This window comes from Pan paniscus, chromosome 2 (genome assembly GCF_029289425.2).
Source record: "Pan paniscus chromosome 2, NHGRI_mPanPan1-v2.0_pri, whole genome shotgun sequence".
Lineage (NCBI taxonomy): Eukaryota > Metazoa > Chordata > Mammalia > Primates > Hominidae > Pan > Pan paniscus.
Window position 1 is genome coordinate 184,827,467 of NC_085926.1, and position 22,574 is coordinate 184,850,040.

A 22,574-nucleotide genomic window follows, 5' to 3' on the forward strand; every position below is an offset into this window, starting at 1 on the left:
GAAATAGATACAGGAGTTGAAAGACAGAATTAGGGATATGGAGGGGTGGGGCAGGGCCTGCTGTTTCTCCTTACAGCCTTGCAGTACCACTGGACCTTAAAAATCATTGGTGTGTGTTGCTTTGATTTAAAAAAGGGCTCACTGTGCCGGGTGCTGTGGCTCATGCCTGTACTCCCAGTAATTTGGGAGGGCGAGGCTGGTGGATCACTTGAGGTCAGGAGTTCGAGACCAGCCTGGCCAACATGGTGAAACCCTGTCTCTACCAAAAATATCAAAAATTAGCCAGGTGTGGTGGCATGCACCTGTAATTCCAGCTACTTGGGAGGCTGAGGCAGGAGAATCGCTTGAACATGGGAGGCGGAGGTTGCGGTGAGCAGAGATTGTGCCACTGCACTCCAGTCAGGGTGACAGAGCGAGACTCCATCTCAAAAAAAAAAATTAAATAAATAAATAAATAAATAAATAAAATAAAATAAGTTAAAAAGGGCTCAGTGTCTCCCCCTGTATCCAGATTGGCACCTAAAATAGGCACCCAATCAGAGCTGAATGATTGTTTGCTGTAGAGAACATATTAACAACACAATCAAATAAATGTGCAGAGGCACCCTCCTCTGGAAATTTCGCATATGGCAATGGCAGAAGAGCTTCCCTTTTCTGGTTCTCTAAATGCAGACACCTTTTCTCTTTTTGTCAGAGCTCACCCATGTACTCAGTGTGCAACTCATACTTAGTTTCAGCTCTTTGCTGGAATCTCTTGGCCTAGCACTAAAGGGAAGATAAAGAAAAGCCCCTGGGAGGCAGCTGTGGGAGGCAGCTTTGTGTGTGGAACTCTGGCTTAGTCACTTACCTGCTTTGTGCCCGTGCTGTCACCAAAGCTCTTGTCACCTCATCTGAAAATGGAGAAGACACTCCTCGCTTCATAGGCTTGTGTGAAGAATAAATGAATAACTTAGTACATAAAGCACCTGGCACACAGTAGTTGCTAAAAAAAAAAAATTGAAATTAAAAATAAAGGAACATTTATGGTGAGTGAATATTATTAGGTCTAGGACAGGAGCCCCGTAATGTTGGATCTGGGCTCCCCATATGAACCATCAAGAAGGGATGTGAGCCCTGGGAGAGGAAGAGGGGGACAGAAATAATCCGGGAAGTCTCCTTATCTTAGCAGACGTTCTTACTGTGTTTTGGGTGCAGTGTCTTCTGATTTGACTGCTGTGTTCAGCAGATTTGTGGAGACCCAGATCCTGGAATGTTTTATGCACAAGGATCAATAAAAGCTCTTAGCTTATTTAGCTTCCATATTCAAACATAATCAAAACCATTGCTCACATCTCAGACAATGTGGAAGAATGGCTCCAGGGTTAACAGGGTTATCTCACGCTGAGGCTCCTGTGTGCTGAGTGGGGATGGCTCCTTGAAGCCAGCGGCTTGGGGCCACAGCCTTACTGCTGTGACAGGTGAACCCATCCTCTGAGTCAACACAGAGCACTCGAGCAATGGTTCTGCTTTGAGGGGCTGGGCCATGAAATTCTTGGCTCAATTTATGAACTTCTTTGGGTTCCTTGGTTCCTGGTGAGCTCTCCAAATCCTGGTTCTGGGTATGTGGTTGGTGCCTCACACATTGTACACTTACTTGAAGGAAACACTTGCTGGAGGCAAGAAGGAGTCACTGCGCCCAAGGCAGCCTCTCATTTAGCCACCCTCTTCCTTAGAATCATCTTCTGTGTCATCTAGATGCTTCTGGGTCTAAGGGCAGAGGAGAAAGGGGATTGGCTGAGCTGCTGCCAGGGGCTCTGGAGTTGGGGGACAGTGCAGTAAGGGCTGCCCCAAGAGATAAAACAGAGAACAGGCCCTGAGCAGAAGGAAGGAGTTGAGCATAATCTTGGCTGGCTGGGCCTCAAGAGGAAAGTAGAGAGACCAAATCTGGGTGTCAGGCCCAGTGACCCTTGTGGGATAGGAGGGAGGTCAGAGAGCAGAACTTGTGGTGACAGATTACAGAGCGTTATGAATTAAGTGGAAACTATATTAAAACGGCCAGGAAGCACGTGAGTAGATAGGAGGCTTGGGGGCCCTATGATCAGCTGAATCTGCAGTGCTGAGTATGGTGATAGGAGGAAGTTATATAATCTACTTAATAGAAAAAAAAAACTTTAGAATTTAAGATAGAAGAGTCATCCAACTACACTTTAGCAATCTAGCGTGGTCCTGTCAGTAGATTTTTGTTTCGTTTTGTTTTCTGTTTTTTTTTATCTTTTTTATTTTGAGATGGTACCTGCCTACCCTAGTGGCCCACGGCCACTAGACTCACTACATACCTGCTGTCCTGGGCCTGCATGATGTCCTGTCTACCTCTCCCAGGGCCTCTGCCCTGCTCTCTTTGTAGGCCAGCTTCCTCTCCTTCCATAGAGCCTCTGTATCTCCATCACTCTCTGTCTCACTCTGTCTCCCAGGCTGGAGTGCAATGGCACGATCTCGCCTCACTGCAACCTCTACCTCCCGGGCTCAAGCGATTCTCCTGCCTCAGCCTTCCGAGTAGCTGGGATTACAGGTGCCCACCACCATGCCTGGCTAATTTTTGTATTTTTAGTAGAGGCGGGGTTTCACCATGCTGGTCAGGCTGGTCTTGAACTCCTGATCTCAGGTGATCCACCCACCTCGGCCTTGGCCTCCCTAAGCTCTGGGATTACAGGCATGAGCCACTGCGCCTGGCCCCATCCAGTAGATTTTGATTACCTATCAAAAATTCAGCTACAAACTTGAGAAAAAAGTTTTTTTAAAAAATAGGCTTTTGAGTGCTTACAATGGATGGCCCAAGCCCTGCCCAAGACGTGCACTAGGTCATAGGGGAGCCCCCAGTCTCACAGCCCCCTTAGGCTTCAGGAGCCAGAGCCAGCTGGGACCCCAGAGCCCATTTAAACAAAGCTCTTGCACAAGATGAGGAAATCCAGGCCCATTTTAACTTTTCTCCCGCCCGGGCCTCACAGGCTGGGTTACTTGCAGCACCTGCCCTCAGTACCAGGCCTCTAGTTTGCATAGATTTGCTGTGTTGAGCAGAGCTGGAAATAAGTCCTGCTCTTTCTGTTCTGATTTCCCAGCCCAAGATTGCTGCAGCCTCAGGGCCTTGGAGAGATTGTTTTACGTGGAACAATTTGGTTGCAAGAAACAGAGACACCCTCCCAAATTGAAGGGGGTCAGGGAGTGCGTGCAGGAGTAAGAATTATGCACAGACGAGCCTCACGGCCACTAGACTCACTACATACCTGCTGTCCTGGGCCTGCATGGTGTCCTGTCTACCTCTCCCTGGGCCTCTGCCCTGCTCTCTTTGTAGGCCAGTTTCCTCTCCTTCCATAGAGTCCCTGTAGCTCCATCATTTGATCTTTTTTTTTTTTTTTAGATAGAGTCTCACTCTGTCACTCAGGCTGGAGTGCAGTGACTTGATCTCGGCTCACTGCAAATTTGCAAATTCCACCTCCTGGGTTGAAGCAGCTCTCCTGCCTTGGCTTCCTAGAAACTGGGATTACAGGTGCACGCCACCATGCCTGGCTAATTTTTGTGTTTTTAGTAGAGACAGGGTTTCACCATGTTGACCAAGCTGGTCTTGAACTCCTGACCTCAGATGATCCTCCCGCCTTGGCCTCCCAAAGTGCTGGGATTACTGGCATGAACCACTGCGCCCGGCCCCATCACTTGATCTTGTGCATGGCATTTGCTTGTCATGGTTCCACCACTACCTTTCCCTGAACTCTAGGGTCTACCACCAGCTGACTAGAGTCTTTTTTCACAGTTGCAGTTTTGAAAGAGTGTCAGATTGGCCCAGCTTCCTTATGTATGGATGAATTGTCTTTAAGTCAGAGTTCTACCCTTTGTCCATCAGGGGAAGTCCAGATGAATGAGCAAGTGGGGTAGGGGCAGGGTGGGCAGGTAGAATGACTTGCCTAAATATTGGAGATCTGCAAACCATTTTCCAAAGGACTTAAGAAGCACAAAAGGAATCCCCCATTCCCTCATGAATCTGCAGATTGCTATGGCTGGAGTGTAGGGTGCATGAGAGTGACAGGGCATGGGGCTGGTCAGCTGGAAAGGGGCATGAGACAGGTCCCCAAGGCTTTTGCCTGGGTCACAGGGCTGAGAAACCTAGTTATCTGTGTAGGTGAATTCTCCATCTCTCACTGAAAGTTTGGCCTGGAGCGAAAGGAAGGATACAAGAGCTGGCTAGGGAGAGATGGAGAGTGGAGTCTTCCTTCCTGTTAAGGAGGCAGAGCAGTCAGCCCAGTAGTGCCCACCCTACCTCCACCCCAGGAGCACTTTGCTCTTGTTCCCCCAGGAGGGCTCCTTGTGGGTGGCTCCTAGCTGACCACTAGCTCAGCTGTTTGCCTGTAAAGACCTCTTCCCTGACTGCTCTCATTTCCCCACAGTGACTCTGGCTCCTGGTGTTTTATTGGCATTAATTACAAACAGCAGCAAAGTGCCCGAAGCCTCAAGCAACTTGTGCTTTTTCCGTCTCACCAGATGCCTTTGTTGTTCGCCCTGTTCTGTCCTGAATCTTTGTGAGGTCTTGACGTTACCATCCATCGCATGGCTCACTTCAGCTTCAGTTCTGTCTATCAGCATCTCCCGTCTCATGGGATGAGTCTTGTTTCTCTTTGTATCTAAGGGTTTCTTTCCCCTGGACACCGTCCTTGTGTAGCTATCACTCCCCTGTCCCTCCACGGGTTTCTCTTTCTCTCCTTACGAATTGTCATTCATGTACCCCTCTTTCCCAAGCTTGATTGGCAGAGTTCATTTAGCATAATGGGTCTTATCTTAGGCTGGGGCTGAGCTGAGTGTGAGCATGAAAAATGAAAAGTCAGACTTGGAGAACTGTACCTTCATTTCCACTAGAAATGGTTACACCAGGTGAACGAGGATATGTGGGTGAGGGAGGGGCTTGGGGGAGAGAGGAGTGTTAGGGGAACGGGCACATTTCTCCATTGCTGGGAGCAGTTTCTATGGTACCAGTAGTCCTGAAGGTAGCATGCTAAGACTGTTCAGAAGCCTGAAGAATTTGGAAGCTCTTTGACCCAGCACAATTTTATTCCTAAGACTGTGTCCGAAGAAAATAATCATGGGACTCCCTGGAAGATTTTGTTTCAAACACTATTTGCCATTAGCCAAAAACAAAACAAAAGGCTGAAGATGACTTAAGTGTCCAGGCTTGGAGGGTTGGGTACAATTTATGGTACAGCTCTGTGGGGCACTATACATGGCTCATTGGAGATCCTTGGGTACATATATATTATGCAGCCATTAAAATGATGCTGCTGAAGATTACTTACTGACACAGCACTTACTAAACCATGCCTAGCTTTATTACATCTTTATAAAAAATCTGAAAAATAAAAACAAGAAACAGGTAGAGTATGTTATCTGTAGTTATCTTGGATGAAGAAAGAATGGGTACATTTTGTCTTTTTCATTTAATTATATTTTCTAAAATTTATAGATTGAACATACTTTTTCTGACACAAGGAAACACAATTACTTTAAAAACAAGTGCCCTCTATTCAGACAACTATAATAATATATGGGTTGAAAATTTAGGATCAGTTAAAAATGCTTCCAAAATGAATTAGAAATTAAATTCACTTTAAAAAAAAAATTTTTTTTTGAGACGGAGTTTCGCTCTTGTTGTCCAGGCTGGAGTGGCATGATCTTGGCTCACTGCAACCTCCGCCTCCCGGGTTCAAGCGATGCTCCTGCCTCAGCCTCCCAAGTAGCTGGGGTTACAGGCATGAATTCACATTTGTAACAGCATAAACAACATACTATAGGTCAAAGGAGACTGTGAACAAGCTTGATGTAGTTGTTGATTGAAATCCATTGTCTGCAGGCCTTCTCTAAACACAAGACTTGGGCCCAATCTGTAGCTTTCTAACCCTTGCTTTTTCTTACCACAAGTAGTGAGTAGCACAAGGATTCCATGACTGTAGCAGAGTTTGCTTTGCCCAATCTGCAACTTACTCTCAAATTGTACAACCCCAGAGGGATGAGTCTGGGTGAACATGTAGCTCGTTTAGGTCCTGGAAAGGAGGCTGGCTGCCCCAGAGCTGGCAGTGGGAGGAGCAAAGACTCTTCCTCCTGAATGTATTAACGTATGTGCTTCTGGTGAAACTTTGCTTTGTTGTTGTTTTTTAACCCTCTGCAGGCAAGGGGAGAGCCAGTTGCGCAGAGCTCTGCAACTAGCAGTCCAGGGAGAAGTGGTGAATGTCATGGAGCCCAGCTGAAATGGACTGGCCCCCTTGAGCCTGTCCCAAGCCCTGGTGCCAGGTGTCCATCCCAGTGCTGAGGTAAGACCCCTTGAAGCCCAGCCTGAGGAAGAGAGGACACAATGCCTTTTTTGCAGGGGCAGGAGGCAGAGGGCCTTCTCAGGAAAGAAGGAGCAGTTAGTTGTTTCTGGTTCAGTCAAACCATCTGCTTCAGCCTCAGCCCATTGGGAGGCAAGGTCAGTTGGTGGCCAAAGAGGCTTCTGCTTTGTCAGAGCAGGTCTTTGGAATCTTGATGGGAGTTGTATTTTCTCAGTTGCTGGTGAAATTTGAATTCCCAAGGGAATACATTTATCCTCCAGGTAAGACTGCACCAGATTCAGGTGAATGCTTAAGTATACCTCCTCTGCTCTGCAAGGGAGCTCTTGGGAAACACACACACGCACACACACGCGCATGCCGCGCTCTCTCTCTTTCAACCCAAGGGTGACAGAGTGAAACATTATGCAGAGAGGTTATTCCAAAACATTCTGGGAAGCTCACTAAAAATTGATTTTAATTACCTAGATATGTTCTGATTATAAAGGTAATATGTGCTCATAGAATGATTGGAAAAATTCTGTTGTGGAAGAAAATACAATATATCTGAAGCCCTGCCCCTGTTAACAATCCTCCAGGTGGTATTCTATTAAGGTTACTCTTTAAGCTTCCACAGGATGTTGATTTTTCCTGTGTGGAGGTAGAAAGGTGAGGCAGAAGGAGAACTTGTCCCTAATCTGGAAACTCTGTTTCCCAATTTTTATATATTCAAGAATTTTGCAAACTGCTTGTTAAAAACGATTAAAAACAATGGGTGGCTTGAAACTGACCACGATGGGGAAACTTACGCCATGGAAATGGGCAAGTGCTACAACCCAGGGCTTTTTTGTTTTGGAAATTCCGATTAGATAAGCAAGCTGCTGGTTTCAGGGCTTATCCTACCCCAGGCTGTGGGGCATCCGGGAAATCACTTCCCCTACGCATTCCTTCATTTCCTCACCTGTGAACGGTAGGTGCCCAGTAACATGAGTTGCGTGAATAAATGAAAGTGAGATTTCCGTCATTATTTCATACAACAATCGTGAGGGTCCCATAAAATAATGAAAACAAATGTTTTGCGTACAGTGAGCCTCCCTGCCCCTGTAGAGAGGGGCTTAGTTGACTGGGCAACCTTTGGTTTAGTGGTAGAAGTTGGCTGCATTTCCCCCTTTGGCTCTTGCTCCTTGGGGAGCCTTTGGATTACTGACACCCTTTTATAAAGGCAGATGAAAACCCACCATTTACTGGCCAACATCTGGGGCACATTTCCTTCCCGGAAAAGTCAAGAAGTTGGTCAGAGAAGTGTGAAAAGGGAGCCTCAGCAATGCAGGACATAAGAGCCAGAACTGAAATCAGAGCTTTTGACTCATAATCTCTAATGCGGGTGTGGGGGACTTCCTGCCAAATGTGAAATTGCAACAAAAGCCTCTTTCTTCAAAGCCCTGCTGTTGCAGCAGATTAGAGCTAATAAATTAGCATAATGAAGTCCCAGCCTCTATCCCCCTCCCTCTGCTTCCTGAATCTCTTCCTGTGTCCCAAAGGAGGGATAGGGAGCGGGTGGGACATCCGTTAAGCACCAGTTTATCCTTGTAGAATTGTAGGTTCAGAAGATTATAAAGGTGGTAAGGTCTACAGAGTCCATCTTGTCCCACACCCTCATTTTAAGAACCCCAGGCCACTGAGCTGGTGATTACCAGTGCCTGAGGCGAAAGTACGTACTCCTGGGAGGAAGGGCGCTCAGGTGGAGGGGTGGAGGGTGGAGCACTGCTCAGGAGGCCGCCTCCTCACAGAGCTTACATATGACGTGCAGGGAACTTGGTGGGTGGTCTCCAGGTGCCAGCCCTGCCTCTTCCCTTCCTAGTCCTTCCCCTGTATCTGAAGTCCCAGTGTACTTCCCGAGGTGCCTCTCTAGTGTGTTTGGACTTAAGGCCATCAGAGGCCTGGTTTTCCGGTCAGCAAAATCAACTAAGATCTTATTTTTTATTTTTTCGGGACAGAGTGTCGCTCTGTTGCGCAGGCTGCAGTACAGTGGGGCGATCTTAGCTCACTGCAACCTCCGCCTCCCAGGTTTAAGTGAGTCTCCTGCCTCAGCCTCCCGAGTAGCTGGGATTCTAGGCATGGGCCACCACGCTGGCTAATTATTTTGTATTTTTAGTAGAGACGGGGTTTTACCATGTTGGTCAGGCTGGTCTCGAACTCCTGACCTCAGGTAATCCGCCTGCCTAGGCCTCCCAACGTGCTGGGATTACAGGTGTGAGCCATCGTGCCCGACGTAACTAAGATTTTATTCTGAGAATCTTTAGATCTATTTATGACAAAGGGAAGGAAGGGAAGAGGCTGTTGATTGAGCTCATGATGGTTCCCGGCACAGTGTTTTGTAATCTGTCTACATTATCTTATTTAATTCTGCAATGAGCTAACAAGGTATCTATCCCATGTCACGGATGTGGAAATTGGGTCTCACAGAGGTAAAGAGACTTCCGCAGGATTTCACAGCTCATAAGCAGAAGAGATACACTAAGGCAGTCTGTGACCTCCACAGCTTCTCAAAGCTAGTGAGTGCTCTTTATGGCAAGCACTTGCCCACGTGGTAGTTCCAAAATGCAGTTCCCACACACAGAGTCTCTCCCGTCGGGGAATATCATTCCATCTCGGAAGCTCTGTGAACAGCTGCACCTCAAAGTGCTTGGAGCTTTGCAAAATGCTGCACTGTTCCTTTCAAACCCCAAGGGCTCTTCCTTGTAGAGTAAGATAGCACCAGAGCTGGGAGCATTTATAGAGTGCTATAGTGTAGTCCTCTCATTCAGCTGATGCCCCAGGAGGTGAGGCCCAGTGGTGCTGGGCCCCCAGATCTCCCCGCCAGTTAGAAGCAACAGGCGTGTCAGTCCCTGGACTCTCAGAACTGTTTCCCGGGGAGCGCACAAAGACAGATATGCTTGCTTTTCCTCTGCAACTCGGGAAGAGATTATTCCTCTGGCTAGAGGGATTTAATTCAGTTCCACAGATACTTACTGAAAGCCTACTATGTGCCCTGCCAAATATCTCAGCTTGTTTGGGCAAGAAACTCTGGCCCACACTTGGACATACAGATCTGACAGGGACAAGAGGAGGGAGCTTCCATACTTCAAGGCTGTTTAGTACCTTCTTTTTCCATCCGTTCTGTCACCACTCATGTGCAGCCTTTCCTTCAAGAACTCTAAAGGAGAAATTATGTCTCAAGTAGCTGTGTGTCCAGGGTTTCCAGACTCCTGAAGAGGTGTTTTTTTGTTTGTTCGTTTGTTTTTTAGACGGTGTCTTGCTCTGTTGCCCAGGCTGGAGTGCAGTGGCGCAATCTCAGCTCACTGCAACCTCCGCCTCCTGGGTTCAAGCGAGTCTCCTACTTCAGCCTCCCAAGTAGCTGAGATTACAGGCGCCTGCCACCACACCCAGCTAATTTTTGTATTTTTAGTAGAGACGGGGTTTCACCATGTTGGCCAGGCTGGTCTCGAGCTCCTGACCTCAGGTGATCCACATGACTCAGCCTCCCAAAGTGCTGGGATTACAAGTGTGAGCCACTGCGCCTGGCCCGAACACAGAGTTTTAAGCACCTAACTTGCTATCTGGGGAACAAACCAGCAGATGGGGGAGGGAGTCAGGGTCTTTGGAAGATACTTGCTGAGGGACAGGGCTGAGGGGAGGAGGCAGAGTGGCAGAGGGAGTGATTTGGGGAGGCACTGCTACGTGGAGGTGGTGCCCTGCCTTCAGCTTTGGCTCAGCAGGGCACTCAGAACATGAATTAGAGCCGAAAGAGCTCCTTGGAAGGCTTGATCGTTAGCCATCATGTCTTTCACTTAAGGAAATGGAGGCCCAGAAAGGGGAAGGATGTTATTTGCAGCATGAGAGGAATTGGAGTCTGTTCTGCTGACTGTCTGGTCAGGTCCTTGACACAAAACCACCGTGGCAGTAGAGGCCAGGGTGTCCTGGGGAGCCGGCACAGCCCACTTCCTGCCTTAGCCCATCTGGCCCGGGATGGGCTGGCTTTGGCTGTTGGAGGTATTTGTGGCAGTGGCAATCCAAGAGAGAGAGGGTGTCATTTTAGTGATGCCAGAGATCTCCTGCAGCCCCAGCCTCTCATTCTCATTTGGAGCCTTCTTCGAGGTCTTTCTTAGGCCGGGGAGTTATGGCCTGTGGCTTCAGGTTGGGAATTTGCCACTGTAGAAAGGCATCACGGTACGGAGAAAAGTGGCCCAGCTTTGAAGCCATTTGACTTGGGTCTGAGCCTGACCTGACCATAGCTGCATGACCTCCCGGCTTTCTGATCCAGTTTCATCATCTGTAAAATGGGCTGAATAATACCTACCTTGAGTGAAGATGAATAATTATTTATATAAAGTTTTTCCCCACAAAGTAGATGCCTATTAGATGGTACCCATTAATCTTGTTTTATATACGCTTATTGAGGTGTAATTGACAGACAAAACCCTGCACATACTTAAATTGTACAACTTGGTGAGTTTTGACATATGTATACAGTCATGAAACTATTCCCACAATTAAGCTAATGAACATAACGATTACCCCTAAAAGTGTCCTTCCGAGCTTTATCCCTCCTTCCTGCCCCCTTCCATCTCCTGCCCTCCATCCTCAGGCAACCACTAGACTAAGCTGCTTTATCACACTATAGGTTCGTTTGCATTTTCTGGAACTTTATGTAAATGGAATTATACAGCATGCATTTTTTTTTCATTCAGCGTAATTATTTTGCTGTTCATCAATGTTGTGTGTATCAGTAGTCCTAGTTGTGGATATACCACAATTTATTTATCCATTTACTTGTTGACACACATTTAGGTTGTTTCAAATTTTGGACTATTAAAATAAAGCCATTAGAATCATTTGTGGAAAAAAATGTTGTGGGGACATAAGTATTTATTTCTCATGAGTAATCTCCTAAGAGTAGAGTGGCTGGGTCATGTGGTGGGCGTTTGTTTAACTTTTAAAGAAGCTGCCAAACTGTTGCCTAGAGCACGGGTACCATTTTATATCACCACCAGCTGTGTACTAGAATTCCAGGCACTTCACTTCCTTGCCAACACTTGGTATGATCTATCTTTTTCTTTTTCTTTTTTTCTTTCTTCTCTTTTTCTTTTTTTTTTTTTTTGAGACAGAGTCTCACTCTGTGGGCCAGGCTGGAATGCAGTGGCGCAATCTCAGCTCACTGCAACCTCCGCCTCCGGGGTTCAAGCGATTCTCCTGCCTCAGCCTCCCGAGTAGCTGGGATTACAGGTACCTGTCACCAAGCCTGGCCTATTTTTGTATTTTTAGTAGAGACGGGGTTTCACCATGTTAGCCAGGCTGGTGTTGAACTCCTGACCTCAAGTGATCTGCCCGCCTCAGCCCCACAAAGTGGTGGGATTACAGGCGTGAGCCACAGTGCGCAGCCCATCTTTTTCATTTTAATAGGTGTATGGTGATATCTCATTGTGTTTTTTTGTGCATTCCCATAAACACTAATGATATTGAGCTTCATTTTTATGTGCTTTGTTTGCCACCCTGGATGGCTCCTCTGGTGAAATGTTTCGATTTTTTTACCCATTTAAAGAAAATTGGGTTGTTTGTCTTCTTATGATTGAGTTGTAAGGTTTCCTTATATATTCTACAGATAAGTCCTTTATTGGATATGCTTTGCAAAATTGTTCTCCAATTCTGTGGCTTGTACATGACAGGAGATGGAAGCAAGTAAGCTAATTATTGCAATTCAGTTGAATAAGCGCTGTGCACAGGAAGTGCAGAGGAAGAGCGGTGATCTCAGGATGGGGAGTCAAGGAAGCTTCCTTAAGGAGAAGCTATACGAATTGGATCTTAAAGGAAATGAAAAGTTATCTAGGCGAGGGAAGGGTAGCCTCAGTAGAAGTTCGTATGTGCAAAGTCATGGAAATAGGAAATGTCGTGGTACACACCGTACTATGAATAATTTGACCTGGTTGGAACACCAGGATTTTGGAGCGAAGAGTCTGAACTGGAATCCCAGTTTTCTTACTGGCTGGGTGCCTTTTCTTTTTATTTAACTTTTCATTTGGAAACAATTGTAGATGCACAGGAAGTTGAAAAGATAGTACAGAGACTCCTGATGCATCCTTCCTTTAGTTTCTTGTTTCTTCTTACATAATTATAGTACAATATCAAAACCAGGCATCTGAGATTGGTACAACGTGTGTATAGTTTGTGTCATTTTCTCTTGTGTGTAGGTTAGTATAGGCATCCCAGGAATCAAGATAGAGAACTATTTCTTTTTCTTTTCTTTTCTTTTTTTTTTTTTTTTTTTTTTGAGACAGAGTCTCACTCTGTCACCCAGGCTGGAGTGCAGTGGTGCGATCTTGGCTCACTGCAACCACCGCCTCCCAGGTTCAAGCAGTTCTCCTGCCTCAGCCTCCTGAGTAGCTGGGTTTATAGGTGCCCGCCACCACGCCCAGCAAATTTTTTTTTTTTTTTTGTATTTTTAGTGGAGACAAGGTTTCACTGTGTTAGCCAGGATGGTCTCTATCTCCTGATCTCGTGATCCGCCTGCCTCAGCCTCCCAAAGTGCTGGGATTACAGTTGTGAGCCACCGTGCCCGGTGGATACAGAACTATTTTATCATCAAAAAGGTCTTCCTTGTGCTGACCCTTTTTTGTCACCCTGCCCCCACCTCTGTTTTTCACTTCTATAATTTTGCCTTTGGAGAATATTCTCTAAATAGGATCATACAATATACAACCTTTTGAGGTTGGCTTTTTTGCACTCATCATAATGCCCTTCAGGTCTACTAAAATTGTTGAATTTATCAATAGTTTGCTCTTTTTGTTAAATTACCAAATAGTATTCCATGGTATGCATGTATCACAGTTTAACTGTTTGCCTATGGAAGGGCATTTTGGTTAATTTCAGTTTTTGGCTATTACAAGTTAAGCTGCTATGAACAATTGTGTTCTGATTTTTGTGTGGACATAAATTTTTGCTTCTCTGATATAAATGTCGAGGAGTTCAATTGCTAAGTTGCATGGTGAGCATATTATTTTGTTTTTGAAGAAACGGCCAAACCATTTCCTAGAGGGGCTATATCACTTTACATGCCCCCCAGCAACATAATGCACTTCTTTCACATGCTTGCCAGCATTTGGTGTTGTCACTTTTTCTCAGCTTTAGCTGTTCCCTTTTTTTTGGACACGGAGTTTCACTCTTGTCACCCAGCCTGGAGTGCAGTGGTGCTATCTTGGCTCACTGCAACCTCCACCTCCCGGGTTCAAGCGATTCTTCTGCCTCAGCCTCCTGAGTAGCTGGGATTACAGGTGTGTGCCACCATGCCTGGCTAATTTTTTTGTATTTTTAGTAGAGACGGGGTTTCGCCATGTTGGCCAGTGGCCAGTCTGGTCTCGAACTCCTGATCTCAGGTGATCCACGCGCCTCGGCCTCCCGAAGTGTTGGGATTATAGGCGTGAGCCACTGTGCCCCCCCAAGCGTTAGCTGTTTTAATAGATGTGTAGTGATATCTTATTGTGGTCTTAATTTGTGTTTCCCTAACAGCTGGTTGTGTGCCTCTGTTTCTGCTGCCCCAGTTTGGCTGTCTGAATCTAGACCACAGCCTGTACTCCTTAAGTGTTGGAAGCAAGATTTGGTGCTGACAAACCCCCTCCCATCATTTTCAGAGCTGCCCCAGGAATCTGACTTCCTTGTTCTTCAGCCCAGTTCACCAGTTATAGGAAATCTTTAGTCATTGTCCTGGGTGGCCCATGAAAAGTGATATTTTATAGAGCTGTGTATTTTTCCAGGGAGGATTGTTTTTGTTCACAGATGAGCAAACATCCTGTAAGTGCTGATTTTTCACTGTGCTTTCCACCCTGTTCCTCCCTGGTGCCAGCGTGCCAACATCTCCACTTACTGGCAGCCTAGTTGAAGAAACCTCTAGAGTTGGCCCAGGAGGACTGTTTTCTCAGTGTTTAGAGATCATACAGTGCCAAGGGCAGCTGTCACGGCCTCAAGCCTTCCCTAGCTCAGCATCTTCTACTCTTTCCTCTTACAGATGGAGAGGCAACTTCAATGCACTGGGGAAAGAAACGAACAGTGACAGTGAATGACGATATTGCACTTTTTATGGACCAGGCTCTAAGTGTTTTATGTATAGTAATTCACTTAATCCCCATGACAACCCTAAGAATTGGGTACAATTTATAACTCCATTTTATAAATGAGGAAACAGGCATAGAGAGGTCTCATAGCTAGTAAGTTGGAATTTGAACCTGGGGAGTAGGACACCCAGGTCTGTCCTCTTAGTCATTATGCTATGCTACCTGCTACTTTCTTACTTTCTTTCTTTTTTTTTTTTTTTTGAGACAGGGTCTCACTCTGACACCCAGGCTGGAGTGTACCTGGGAGGGATGTCATCTCACTGCAACCTCCACCTCCCGGGTTCAAGTGATTCTCATGTCTCAGCCTCCCAAGTAGCTGGGACTACAGGCACGAGCCACCATGCCCAGCTAATTTTTTGTGTTTTTAGTAGAGACAGGGTTTTGCCATGTTGACCAGGCTGGTCTCGAACTCCTGACCTCCCGTGATCTGCCCGCCCCGGCCTCCCAAAGTGTTGGGATTACAGGCGTGACCCACCATGCCCGGCCACTGCTTGTTACTATGTGTACATTACCTGCACTAGGGTGGATAGAACCTCATGTGGCACACATATGATGCCACATAACACGGCTCATGTGTTCACAGTGCCCAGCACAGAAGCATGCACATAGTAGGTGTTTATTTAAAAAGTTGATTGAATGCTGAATGAGTGAGTGGGCACTCTTCACTGACGAACTGGGGTAAGGCACATACTCCCTGTTTGATTTCAGTGTAGCACTGCCCTATAGCTGGGCAGACACCTTGGTGTCTCCCCTTAGGAGCATGTGGGAAGAAGAGGAGGATTTGCCATGAGCCTTCTCTGGGACAGGAGCAGTTTGGGATGTTGAGATGGGAAATGGAGTATTGAGAAGTGAGTGTATTTCCAGGGGGAATGGAGAGGTCTTTGGAGACCTGCATTGGCCATAGGCTGCCCAGTTGTGAGTGGGCTCAGGCTCTGGATCACCGCTGGGAAGATACCCTTCTATTTATTTATTTATTTATTTATTATTTTTATTTTTGAGATGGAGTTTTGCTCTTGTTGTCCAGGCTGGAGTGCAATGGTACAATCTGAGCTCACTGCAACCTCCGCCTCCTGAGTTCAAGTGATTCTCCCACCTCAGCCTCCTGAGTAGCTGTGATTGCAGGCGCCCGCCATCATGCCCAGCTAATTTTTATATTTTTAGTAGAGACAGGGTTTCACCATGTTAGTCAGGCTGGTCTTGAACTCCTGACCTCACGTGATCTGCCCGTCTTGGCCTCCCAAAGTGCTGGGATTACAGGCGTGAGCCACTGCGCCCGGCCCTCTTCTGTTTTCTGAGTCTCCTGTGCACTCAGGGCTGGCTCACATACACTGCAGGAAGAGGCTGGAGGAGGATGACACAGGGGACTGGACCTTGGAAGATAGCACATGATTGCACTGGCCCTCAGATTTTCAACCCCCTGCCTGTGCAGCAGTAACCTTGACTGCATTGTAGAGACTCCCATCCACTTCATCTCACCCTTGCCCATCAGGGGTGTCTGGGAAAGAGAGGTTTCTAGCCTGACAGATCTGAGTTCCAATTGCAACGCCTCAGTTGCCTCACCTGTAGACAGAGCAATAATAATAGCTGGTTTGTAGATTGTTGTGAGGGCAAAGTGGAGAAGTGTCTTAGGGAGTGTTGGCTCCCTCTCCTAACTCTTTGCCTCTCCTCCTCTCCTGGAGGCCCTCTTCATGAACACCCAGCTGTAGGGCAGTGCTGCACTGAAAGAAAACAGGGGACATGTGCCTTACCCAAGTTCAGTCAGTGAAGAGTGTCCATTCACTCATTCAGCATTCAATCGACTTTTTAAAAGAACACCTACTGTGTGCTTGCCTCTGTGCTGGGCACTGTGAACACATGAGCCATGGCGCTTGACCTCCTGTAGCATGTGATCTAAAGAGAGAGAGACAAATGCTAATTAAATCGTAACACAATCAAATGTGAAACCATGAATTGTGGGGGTTGCTGTGGAGGAAGCTCTGTGGTGTTGCGTGAATGAACCACAGCCTGGGAAGCCAGTGGATAGATACTTCCTCGGGAAAGTGATTTCAACCTGGGGTTTGACTCTCTAGCTTTGGGCCACTGGAGAGGCCAGTGTGGAAGATTCAGTAGGATCAGTCCACTTTATGCTATATCCTGACTATAGGCTGACCAGGCGCCTGGCCACCCCAGGACCCTCACCCCCCCTCCAACAGCCTAGACCATTCCTTGAGATTACCCATATCCAACCATTCACAGGTGCTGCGGATACTGCAGGAACCGGCTGAGCTTGGATCCCACACCTTACAGACCTGGAGCATCTTTTCTGTTGTTTATTTTTGGGTTGGCTCGTAACTCAGTTTATCACTCAGCCGAACAGAGTGAGCCACCATGGTGGTTTTGATCATCATACCGACATTTAAAGACAACTTTATTGAGGTACAGTTTATATTCCATGAAATCAACCCATGTTAAGTATACAATTCAGTGATTTTTTTTTAGTAAACTTACTGAGCTGTGCAGTTGTCACCACAATCCAGTTATAGAACATTTCCGTCGTTGGTGGGGTCAGCGTTAGATGCAAAAGACAGGAGAATTATTTTTGTTTTTATGGGATTAGTTCTGTGCTCCCAGCAGGAAGATCTCATTAATTAATTAATTAATTCAATTAGTATTTACTGAGAGCCTGGTGGGGGGGCGCCCACAGCAGGGCTGGGTGCAAAAGGAAATAAATAAATAAACAAGTGGTGGGGGCTGCTTCACTGTGGCTGATGAGCTTCCCACTGAAGATACGCTGTTAAGTGTAGCCTAACTTGCCTGCTCAGATGGGGTTCATGGCAGCTGCAGGGCAGGTTTCTGCTTTCTACCCTGTAACTCTTATTTGAAGGCAAGGCAAAGGCCTTCTTTTGCAATACCTGGTATTGCAGTGAATTATTGACTGAGCAGACAGAGAGACGTGTCCTCGCCAACATCTACAAATAGCTCTGGGCTTTGGCAGGCCTGGATGCAGGATCTTGGAAAAGAGGAGCGTGGGTGTGCTGTTTACAGTGCAAAGATTTGACAGGTGAAATTGGGGCGAGGGTGCGCTGAGGGAGGAAAGGAGTGCAGGCAACGTCAGGGCCGGTGGCCGGGGTGAATCCAGGGAAGCGGGTGCCTGTGTGCACGGTGGGTGTTGCTTGGAGGCTGGGGAGTGAGTGGGAGTATGGCCTTGTGTACTAGACTGAGGCATTTGCACTTAATGGAGTAAACATGGAAGATGCAATTTCAGTGTCTGAGGAGGAGCTTAATGATTCAGAGCTGGACTTCAGGAGATTAATCTTTTGTGAGAAAATAAGCAGGGGATGGGTTGGGAGACTGTTGTGAGGGTCCTAGTATTAGATGATGTGGACTTGACTTGGACAGGGGCATTGAGGCAAGGAAAGAAGAAGTGCAGGGGAGAGAAAGTTCTGCCAGGTGATGGGGAGTGATTCTTCTCTGTCCCTGAGGTTCATACCTGCCTGGCCATCTGCCTTTTGCTGTTCAACCAGTCTCCCTCTGCCTGTCCACAACTGAACTTCCCCACAGTGTGTTCTCCCATGGCCTCTTTGTACTCTCCCATCCACTTCTTCCCTCTTGTTCTACTTCTCTTGCCCAGGAGGAAGGAGAGGATCCAGCGAAAGAGATGGAGAGAAACAGAACACTGTACCCATGAAAGGCAGTGCCAGGGCAGGCAGTGGAGAGAGACTTCCAGAGAGGGTGGCTGGCTGTGCCAAACGCCACAGAAGTGAGTCAGGCTGGCACTGAAGGAGGCCTGGGGGACTCAGGATTGGGACTAGGGTGAGACCTCCCTTACTTCATCCCAATCCTGGCCCTGGGAGGAACTGGGGACCTCGGAGAAAGCATTAGTTTACAACAAACTGGACCAAGTGTGGGACTGTTTCTTCTGAGGACAGCCTCCCAGCCTCCCATAGGAAACTGCCTGAAACCGCTCGGGACCCACTGGTCTCCTTCTTCCCCACCCCAAGACAGCCCCTCAGGGTCTCCATGGGCTTGCTAGAGTTCCTGCACACAGTTTCAAGACCACAGATCAAACTCACCTCCCCGCATCCTACCACAGAGAACTCTGAGACCCAGCAAAGTACCTGACTTGTCCAAGGTCATCCAGTGAGGTGTGACCTTGTGGGTCTTCCTTTGCTTTCCTTTGATTTATCATCTTCAGTTGGTTTACGCTCCCCTTTTATTCACCTCCCCCTAACCTTCCCCTCCTCCGTAAGAATTGGAAACAGAGAGTTCATAGTTGAGGTCTGATTTATAGCTGAAGATTGAGGTCAAATTTGTAGCTGAAGATTGAAGTCCATTTATTGAGTGCCTACTTCTACCAAGCATTGTTTTAGAGGTGTTTACATACATCATTTTATTTCTTTTTTTTTTTTTTTATTTGAGATAGCGTCTTGCTCTGTTGCCTAGGCTGGAATGCAGTGGCACTATCTCGGCTCACTGTAGCCTCCATCTCCCGGGTTCAAGCGATTCTCCTGCTTCAGCCTCCCAAGTAGCTGGAATTACAGGCATGTGCCCCCATACCCGGCTATTTTTTTACATTTTTGGTAGAGACAGGGTTTCACCATGTTAGCCAGGCTGGCCTCAAACTCCTGACCTCAAGTGATCCACCTAGTTTGGCTTCCCAAAGTGCTGGGATTACAGGCATGAGCCACTGTGCCCGGCCTTAATTCTTATAAGACCCTTTCAAAGTAGGTGTCATTACCCTATTTTCCTGATGAAGAAATAGAGGCTCCTAGAGACTGAATGGCTCGCTTACCTTTGTATAGTTACTAACTGGTGCTGCTGGTTTATATTCTCTCCCCACGCATGTATTTCTTCAGTCACTCATATTTACCTAGTGCTTTAATGCCAGGCACTGTTTTAGGTGCTGATACAATATGAATAAAGGACACAAAAATTCTGCCAAGACCTTCTCCATTTGTGGCTTGCTTGCCAGAGGAGATCGGCTTGTTCTTTATAAAGTCTCCTGTGCTAGATGTCTCAGGGCTGGGTATAGCAGCTGCTGTGTTTATTGGCTGTTGCTGAGATGAAATTCATGACCCGATTTACTCCTCAGCCAGCAAGGCACGTGGACTTCTTTCTGTCTGCTTCCGGGGGTCTCTGAAGCCTTCTGCTGAAACTGCCCCTAGGCGAGATAGTTTACTCTGTAAGGAGTGTGACTGTGGCTCCCTCCCCCACGGCTTCTCCCCCATTTCTTTGCTTTTATCACCAGCGGTTTCCCTTAGCCACCACCACTAGCAGAACCCTGATTTAGTTCCATGATTTAGCTCTGATAAAGGCGAGCTATTTTGGCTTCCTCTGCCCTAAGCCCCAGGGAGAATTTGGACTCAGTGTTTTCACTTGTCATTTTAGACTGTTTGCCAGAGTTTGCGGAAGAAGGCCTGTATTATTAATGCCCTTGCCGGGAACAGCTGCACCCTGCCAGGTTGTCATGTGAGACCTCTGAAAAGCTCCGAGCTACAAGGCTCACAGCTCTCCTGGGCCCACTGGGTCAGGTGGGAAATGTGATCCTACAGAAACTGCAGGCAGCCAAGGAGGGCGGAAAGCAACTTGGAAGGAACTGATCAGTCTCACGCAGGAGACACAGCCATCCTGGGAGCGCCTCAGGAGGGCTAATTCCATCCCGTGCCTCCAGGGGCCTGCTGTATTTGAAGATCTTTTAGCCTGAGGGATTTTATCACATCATATAAAAGACACATAAAATAAAAATGAAGAGATTAATAATCAGTTTAATAATATTTAGAGAGCCATTATTACTTGTAGTGGTCACTATCCTCATCACTTGAAATAGTTTTAATTTTCAGTACAAGCCTTTGAAGTGAATGGGACTTGTTATTGCCATTTAATAGATAAGAAAACAGTCTCGGCCAGGCGTGGTGGCTCACGCCTGTAATCCCAGCACTTTGGGAGGCCAAGGTGGGAGGATCACCTGAGGTCAGGAGTTCGAGACCAGCCTGGCCATGGTGAAACCCCATCTTTACTAAAAATACAAAAATTAGCCAGGCGTGGTGGCACACACCTGTAATCCCAGCTACTTGGGAGGCTGAGGCTAGAGAATCGCTTGAACCTAGGAGGCGGAGGTTGCAGTGAGCTGAGATCATGCCACTGCACTCCAGCCTGGGTGAGAGAGCGAGACTCCGTGTCAAAATAAAAATAAAAATAAAAATAAAAGAAAAAAGAAAAAACAGTCTCAGAGAGGTTAAGGGAATTACCCAAGGTTATGTCAGGTAGTAAAGGTAGAGGTGGAATTTGAACATAGTCTATCTAGCTGGAAGCTCCTGCTCCTTTCAGGATGCTGTGAGCCACTAGACACATCATATTTCTCTGACTCCTCCTCAGTTTATCTGTGCAGTTGGTTCCCACTCCTCTCTCTCCACGTTACTCTGTTAACAGCTTCCGGAGCCTGGTGTTCCAGGAGGGACTTGAGCAGAGTTCACTATCTGCTGAGCCAGGGGTTAGCTGGGTGGATGGTGGGGCTGCAGGCCAGACCAGGAGCCAGAAAAGATGGTCTCTGGCACCCTTTCCTTTATTCACGGAAATGGCCCCTCTTCACCTCTTCGTGCTCCATCAAAGCTCCTTTTTAGTGCTGGGAGCACACCACGGAGTTTAGAGAAAACAATCTAATAATGTTATTTGCTTGCTTAGAAAACCTCCACCAGTCCCAGTTGCTTGCAGGATAAATTGGGACTAGAAATACCTCTGTCTGGAGCAGATGTCCTGTTGAAGACCATTTCTCATCACTGCAGCCCTTATACCCTGTCCCACCTCACAGCTTCTCCCCATCCCTGAACACAATGGGCCACTTTCATGACTGAGCCTTTGCACTGCTATTCTCTGTTGGGCATGCCTTGCTCTGCTTGGTGAACTCCTATTCAAACTTCAAAACCCAGGATGAACTTTACCTTTTCTAACTTCTGTCTTCCTCTAGTAGAGTTGGCACCACCTCCTCGGCCCTTAGTTTGTAATGCTTTACATGATTTTCCACCCACTAGTTTATGGTCTTTTCTCTAAGACCTCAGCAGCAGGAGCTGGGCCCTATTTATTTCTGTATCATCTGTATTTGGGGCATATTTGTGTGAACAAATGAATGAGGGCTCATTGTAAAACAAACTGTATATAAAGTGTGAGTCACAGGTGGCCCCACTTTAACTGAAATGTTAGGTTAGGTTGGGGGAATTCAGAGAAAGGAGAGGTGATACCCTGAGGCCTAGCGTTATTGATTAGTTGACCAGTGAGCTATGCACTCTGCCTGGAGCATTACTGCAAATGAGCCTAGGACCTATTGAGAGAAGGTCCCGGGGGTGAAGTAACAGTGGGAGGCCTTACAGTTGGGAAGTGAAGCTTAGGTCTTCCCTGTTCTCCAGGCCAGACTCAAACTCTGTGCCTGATCTGCTTCCCAGGAGAGGAACTCCTTGGGCAGACCTGGAGAAAAAGTGGGGATTTTGGATGGTCCCCAAAGGAGGGTAGGGGTGTGTGTTGTGCAGAAGAGGAGTCGAAACAGAGACAGGAGGAAGTCCAAGACAAACTTTCCTTCCTTAATACATAGTGCTCGGGGGCATCCTTCTGGCTGTAGCATCTGCATAATAGCTGCTCCTAAGAATGCAACATGAGCTGAATTCAAACATGAATTTGGAGCCAGTACCTGAATATGTGGGTTGTTCTATGCCACCGGGCCCCCTGCCTGTTTAATTTCTCCTTCCCCTGCTGCCAAGGCTTCTGAGAAGTTGCTGTGTAGGTGCTTAATGCTTCGGAGATGGTCAGGTGTGAGTTTAAATCCTGGTCTCGGGCACTTTAATTGCTAATTGTGTAGCACTGAGCAAAAATAATAGGGATGCAGCTTTTATAGCGCCATTCAGGTCAGTGATGTTGGTGATACTGTTGAGAGCTTACTATGTGCCAGGCATTATGCTAAGTGGTTGATGACCATTGTCTCATTTATTCCTCCGTATACCCTACAGGCAGATGCTGTCATCATTCTGAAATTCCAGATATGTAACTGAGGTTCAGAGAGGTTAAGTAAGTTGCCTGAAGCCATAAAACAAACGATGATGGAATCAGATCATGGACCCTGATATGTCACACCTTAACCATTGTG

At 47.0% G+C, this 22,574-nt stretch overlaps 1 protein-coding gene across 5 annotated transcripts in view; it reads left to right on the forward strand.

The window, feature by feature from the left end:
- ST6GAL1 (ST6 beta-galactoside alpha-2,6-sialyltransferase 1) overlaps positions 1-22,574 on the forward strand; it is a 149,126-nt gene that overhangs the window by 27,996 nt on the left and 98,556 nt on the right. For 3 of the 5 annotated variants that reach the window (XM_063603014.1, XM_008955852.5, XM_008955846.5), the window contains one exon: positions 6,185-6,326. The exons of 1 other annotated variant lie outside the window; for it this stretch is intronic. The gene's annotated coding sequence lies outside the window, so the exon portion shown is untranslated. Of the gene's footprint in view, positions 1-6,184; positions 6,327-16,699; positions 16,880-22,574 lie in introns of all 5 variants that reach the window. One more of the 5 variants, XM_014344486.4, reaches the window with a different exon arrangement.